Here is a 6,000-nt window from a genome sequence, read left to right on the forward strand (position 1 = left end):
TACTACAATCAAAGAAAGATCGTGGAGACATTTTAATCGTTCAACATCTGAAGTAACATGACAATGTCAATTTTGGTCTCACAAAATTTCAAGCCTCTGCTGCACACACACGTGTTCATTCAAAATCTATTAAAATGCGAATTAAATTTGAAAATTAAAACTGAATTAAAATTGAAAAGTGCATATTCAGAATATTTAATAAAGAAAAGCTTTGCTTATTTCACATAACGTTTATAGTTGTTTACCTTCAGCATGGATGAACAGTCCTTTGCTGTAACCCCGACTTGTGTAAAATGGCCACCGCAAATTGCTAGATTCAAAAATCAAGCTCGGTTCTGTGTCACATGCTAACCTGGCTGATCCTAAAAATTGTGCTAAATTTACTAAACATTACACTCAATATATTGTGTAACAATTGCAGCTTTAAATTAAGTAATGTTTAAAGCTACATTTTAAGTAAAATTTTAAGTAATGCTAAGTTAGTCACTGTTGAGAGGAAAAAATAAACATATAAAGTAAGCAGGTTGTGGAAAAATAGCACAGTGAAAGTACCGATACAGCACTAAAAATGTACTGAAGTAAAAGTACACTGTTTTTAAACTACTTAATAAAGTACAATTCATGAGAAAAGCTACTCATTTACAGTAACGAGAGTATTTGTAATTTGTTACTTTACACCCCTGACAGTGAATTATATGATTATGTTAGAATTTTCAGTCAATATGTCGACACTGGATAGGGTAAATAAATGAGTGCACCACCCTTCTCAGGGCTGTCCCATTACCGTTCAGATTCACTGTGTGTCCGGAAACACAGTGATGTTGGCTGTCAGGATGCGTTCGATGGTGCACCTGTAGAACATGGTGAGAACAGTAAAGACAATCTGAATTTTCTCGGGCTGCAGTGTATACAGACCAAGTTAATTCTTCTGCAATCTGGACTTCTGGATATTTGAAATGTGGGACATTACACATTTACATTTCTGGTATTTGGCAGACACCTTTATCCAGAGCGACTTACAATTGATCTTATTTTATACTTAACTTAGCATCTGATGGTTAAGGACCTTGCTCAAGGGCCCAGAAGTGGCAGCTTGGTGTACCTGGGATTTCGATCAGTGGTCCTTAGTGGGACTCACTGCACAGGGGTCCCAATGATCAAAAATGTGCTGCAGATTGCCCAGCACCATGACTTGTCAAAGGCAACCACTCAGGGATCAACAATGGAGACGTTATTCTGGTAGGCAAATTGCAGAGGGTCCAGCTCCTTTGTTAGGGAAGAGCAGACAAGGTCCTTGACTAGCCCTTTGAAGCACTGGGTCACTAGTCATTGAGAATTGTAAGCCCAGATAAGCTGAATTTTTTTGAAAATTTCAGGAAACCTGTGGCTTCAAAAAAAATAAAAATAAAGCAATGTGTAATAAGCTTGCATTTAGAAGGATGTACTATTACTATTAGCTCAACAGTGAAATACCTGGGCGTAATATTAGACAGCAACTTCATACTCATATTTCCAATATTACAAAAACAGCCTTCTTCCCTCTTAGAAATATTGCCAAGCTTAGGAACATTTTATCTGTATCTGATGCAGAAAAACTAGTTCATGCATTCATGACCTCCAGACTGGACTATTGTAATGTATTGCTAGGTGGTTGTCCTGGATCTTCAATAAACAAGCTACAGTTAGTCCAGAATGAAGCCGCCAGAGTTCTTACCAAGTCAAGAAAATATGATCATATAACCCCAATACTATCATCCCTGCACTGGCTAGCTGTTACTTAGAATTGAACTTAGAATTGACTATAAATTAGCACTACTTATGTTCAAGGCTCTAAATGGTTTAGCTCCCACGTATCTAGCCAGTCTTCTAACACGTTACAATCCACCATGCTCTTTAAGATCACAAAACTCTGGACTTCTGGTAGTTCCCAGAATATTAAAGTCTACAAAAGGGGGTAGAGCGTTTTCGTATTTCGCTCCTAAACTTTGGAATAGTCGGCTTAGTGGTTAACACTGTTGCCTCACAGCAAGAAGGTCCTGGGTTTGAATCCTGGGGTTGAACAGGCTGGGGCCTTTCTGTGTGGAGTTTGCATGTTCTCCCTGTGCCTGTGTGGGTTTACTCTGGGTACTCCGGTTTCCTCCCACAGTCCAAAAACATGTACATTAGGTTGATTGGTAATTCTAAAATTGCCCTTAGGAGTGAGTGTGTGTGGTTGTTTGTCTATGTGTGGCCCTGCGATGAACTGGCGACCTGTCCAGGGTGTACCCCTGCCTTTCACCCTATGTGCGCTGGGATAGGCTCCAGCAGACCCCTGTGACCCTAGGAGTCCTAGGAATAAGCAGGTATAGACAATGAATGAATGAAAACTTTGGAATAGTTTTCCTGACAGTGTTTGGGGCTCAGACACAGTCTCCCAGTTCAAACATAGACTAAAGACTTATCTCTTTAGCCTGGCATACATTTAACACTTCCCATAACCTTGTACTCCAGTACATCTGATTAAATGCACATTATCATCTAGTGCTGCTAATATTATGAACAGCAGCTACGCTAATTCTTTTCCATTGTTTCCCTTCTTCTACCCATCCCGAGGCATACAGAGATTGTGCCGGCTCCAGTGGCATCCGGAGATGGACCAGCTCCAGCCGGGTTCTGCTTGTGAGGATTGGGATATTCAAGCAGCGCTGTGGACAACAACCTCCTTATTAATTTACATAATATTCTACACACGGTGTATTGGCATCACACAATTGACTACACATAAACGCACAATGTAATCTCACACTCCGCTGTCACCCAAATGAGGATGGGTTCCCTTTTGAGTCTGGTTCCTCTCAAGGTTTCTTCCTCATACCATCTAAGGGAGTTTTTCTTTGCCACAGTCACCTCAGTCACCTCAGGCTTGCTCACTTGGGATAACATCTAGGACTGTTTGTCTGTTTATATGTTTGTTGTTTTCTTATGTTGTTTCTTATGTAAAGCTGCTTTGAGACAATGCTCTTTGTTAAAAGCACTATACAAATAAAATTGAATTGACTTTGGCTCATCTGAGCTAATCTCTCCCTCCTCCATGTGTGGGAAATTTTCTTTGCCTGTAGCTCCTGCATTGCACTTGGGGTCTTCATTCTCCTACATCATGACATGGACTGTGTAACTGTTATGAAGCTATTTGGACATTTTCAGCACCTTATTCATATTTTGACCCTGTTTCTAGCTCAGCTAGATTGTCCTTAACCACAGCAGTGTTTCTTGGTCTCATGTGTTCCTGCATGCACTCTAGTTTCACTTTTTGTCTTTGACAGTTTCAGTGTGGACACCGAGATCGAAGTTACTGCCATTGGTAACACCAGCCTCGGGTTTAGCGCTAGCACTAACTAAAGTGTCTGTGATGTTAATTGCTGTAACCTCTGTGTCAGCATGAATGTCAGCTTTTAGTGTTGGTCAAAGTGGGAGAAGGTCAAGGTGTTATTGGAACTGTTCATCACCGACCTCTTGGATCAAAGTAAAATGATTTCCATAGGACTGGTGAACTTCCAGAAGCTTTCAAACTTAATTTTTTAGGAATGGAAGCGCGTTTGACATCAGAACTCACATTTCAGGGTCACACATTGGGAACAATTATGCAAAGGCTCTTTTTAACCATATCCAGTTTCATTCACTGTGACTTTGTCTCTTCAGAAACACCACCATAGCTTTCTTAATGCAGGTTTTCACACCTGAATTTCTCTTCTACTCCTAAACAGTATGTCTTTCAACTGTACTCCACTCACCGGTACACACCTGACACCATGCTAGAGAATAACCGTTTCCTTGGCAGCCTCAGAAGCAGTGGCATCACACTCATTCTCTCCTGTGTCTTACTGTTTACAGCTTATATACTTCCCCAACTGTTTAATTAAAGTTAAAGATAAACTAGTAGTATGCTGGAAGTTACCAAGTTTTGGGACACCCCTCCGAATCACTGAATTCAGGTGTTGCAATCACTTCCATGGCCACAGGTGTATGAAATCAAGCACCTAGGCATGCAGACTGCTTCTACAAACATTTGCGAAAGAGTGGGTCACTCTCAGGAGCTGTACCGTGATAGGCTGCCATAAGTCCATTTGTGAAATTTCTTCACTACTAAATATTCCACAGTCAAACTGTTAGCGGTATTATAACAAAGTGGAAGCAGTTGGGAACAACAGCAACTCAGCCACGAAGTGGTAGGCCACGTAAAATCACAGAGCACAGTCAGCACACGCTGCCAACTTTCTGCAGAGCCTTACATACAAGTGTAACTGGACTCTAGAGCAGTGGAGACATGTTCTCTGGAGTGACCAATCATGCTTCCCTGCTTCCAACTCTGTAGCAACAGTTTGTTGTACGTATATATGTATATGTATATATATATATGTATATATATATATATATATATATATATATATATATATATATATATATATATGTGTGTGTGTATAAATCTCAGTAGTTTGTATAGCCCCGACCTGCTTGTATGGAGAACGTCTCCTACGTCTCCTAATAAGACGACGAATGGTGTCATGGGGTATTTCCTGCTACACTATATTGCCAAAAGTATTCGCTCAACCATCCAAATAATCAGAATCAGGTCTTCCAATCACTTCCATGGCCACAGGTGTATAAAATCAAGCACCTAGGCATGCAGACTGTTTTTACAAACATTTGTGAAAGAATGGGTCACTCTCAGGAGCTCAGTGAATTCCAGCGTGGAACTGTGATAGGATGCCACCTGTGCAACAAATCCAGTCGTGAAATTTCCTTGCTCCTAAATATTCCACAGTCAACTGTCAGCTGTATTATAAGAACATGGAAGTGTTTGGGAACGACAGCAACTCAGCCACGAAGTGGTAGGCCACGTAAACTGACGGAGTGGGGTCAGCGGATGCTGAGGCGCATAGTGCGAAGAGGTCGGCAACTTTCTGCAGAGTCAATCGCTACAGACCTCCAAACTTCACGTGGCCTTCAGATTAGCTCAAGAACAGTGCGCAGAGAGCTTCATGGAATGGGTTTCCATGGCCGAGCAGCTGCATCCCAGCCATACATCACCAAGTGCAATGCAAAGCGTTGGATGCAGTGGTGTAAAGCACGCCACCACTGGACTCTAGAGCAGTGGAGACACGTTCTCTGGAGTGACGAATCGCGCTTCTCCATCTGGCAATCTGATGGACGAGTCTGGCTTTGGCGGTTGCCAGGAGAACGGTACTTGTCTGACTGCATTGTGCCAAATGTAAAGTTTGGTGGAGGGGGGATTATGGTGTGGGGTTGTTTTTCAGGAGCTGGGCTTGGCCCCTTAGTTCCAGTGAAAGGAACTCTGAATGCTTCAGCATACCAAGACATTTTGGACAATTCCATGCTCCCAACTTTGTGGGAACAGTTTGGAGCTGGCCCCTTCCTCTTCCAACATGACTGTGCACCAGTGCACAAAGCAAGGTCCATAAAGACATGGATGACAGAGTCTGGTGTGGATGATCTTGACTGGCCTGCACAGAGTCCTGACCTCAACCCGACAGAACACCTTTGGGATGAATTAGAGCGGAGACTGAGAGCCAGGCCTTCTCGTCCAACATCAGTGTGTGACTTCACAAATGCGCTTCTGGAAGAATGGTCAAAAATTCCCATAAACACACTCCTAAACCTTGTGGACAGCCTTCCCAGAAGAGTTGAAGCTGTTATAGCTGCAAAGGGTGGACCGACGTCATATTGAACCCTATGGATTAGGAATGGGATGTCACTTAAGTTCATATGCGAGTCAAGGCAGGTGAGCGAATACTTTTGGCAATATAGTGTAGATCTGAACCAGGGCATCACTGAGCTGCTGGACAATCTGAGGTGCAACCTGGCGGCATCAGATGGACCGAAACATAATGCCCCAGAGGTGTTCTATTGGATTTAAGTCAGGCAAGCATGAGGGCCATTCAGTGGTATCAATTCCTTCATCCTCCAGCAACTGCCTGCATACTGTCGCGTGAGGCCGGGCAT

Source organism: Hemibagrus wyckioides, linkage group LG06, assembly GCF_019097595.1.
Source record: "Hemibagrus wyckioides isolate EC202008001 linkage group LG06, SWU_Hwy_1.0, whole genome shotgun sequence".
In the NCBI taxonomy this organism is placed as follows: Eukaryota; Metazoa; Chordata; class Actinopteri; order Siluriformes; family Bagridae; genus Hemibagrus; species Hemibagrus wyckioides.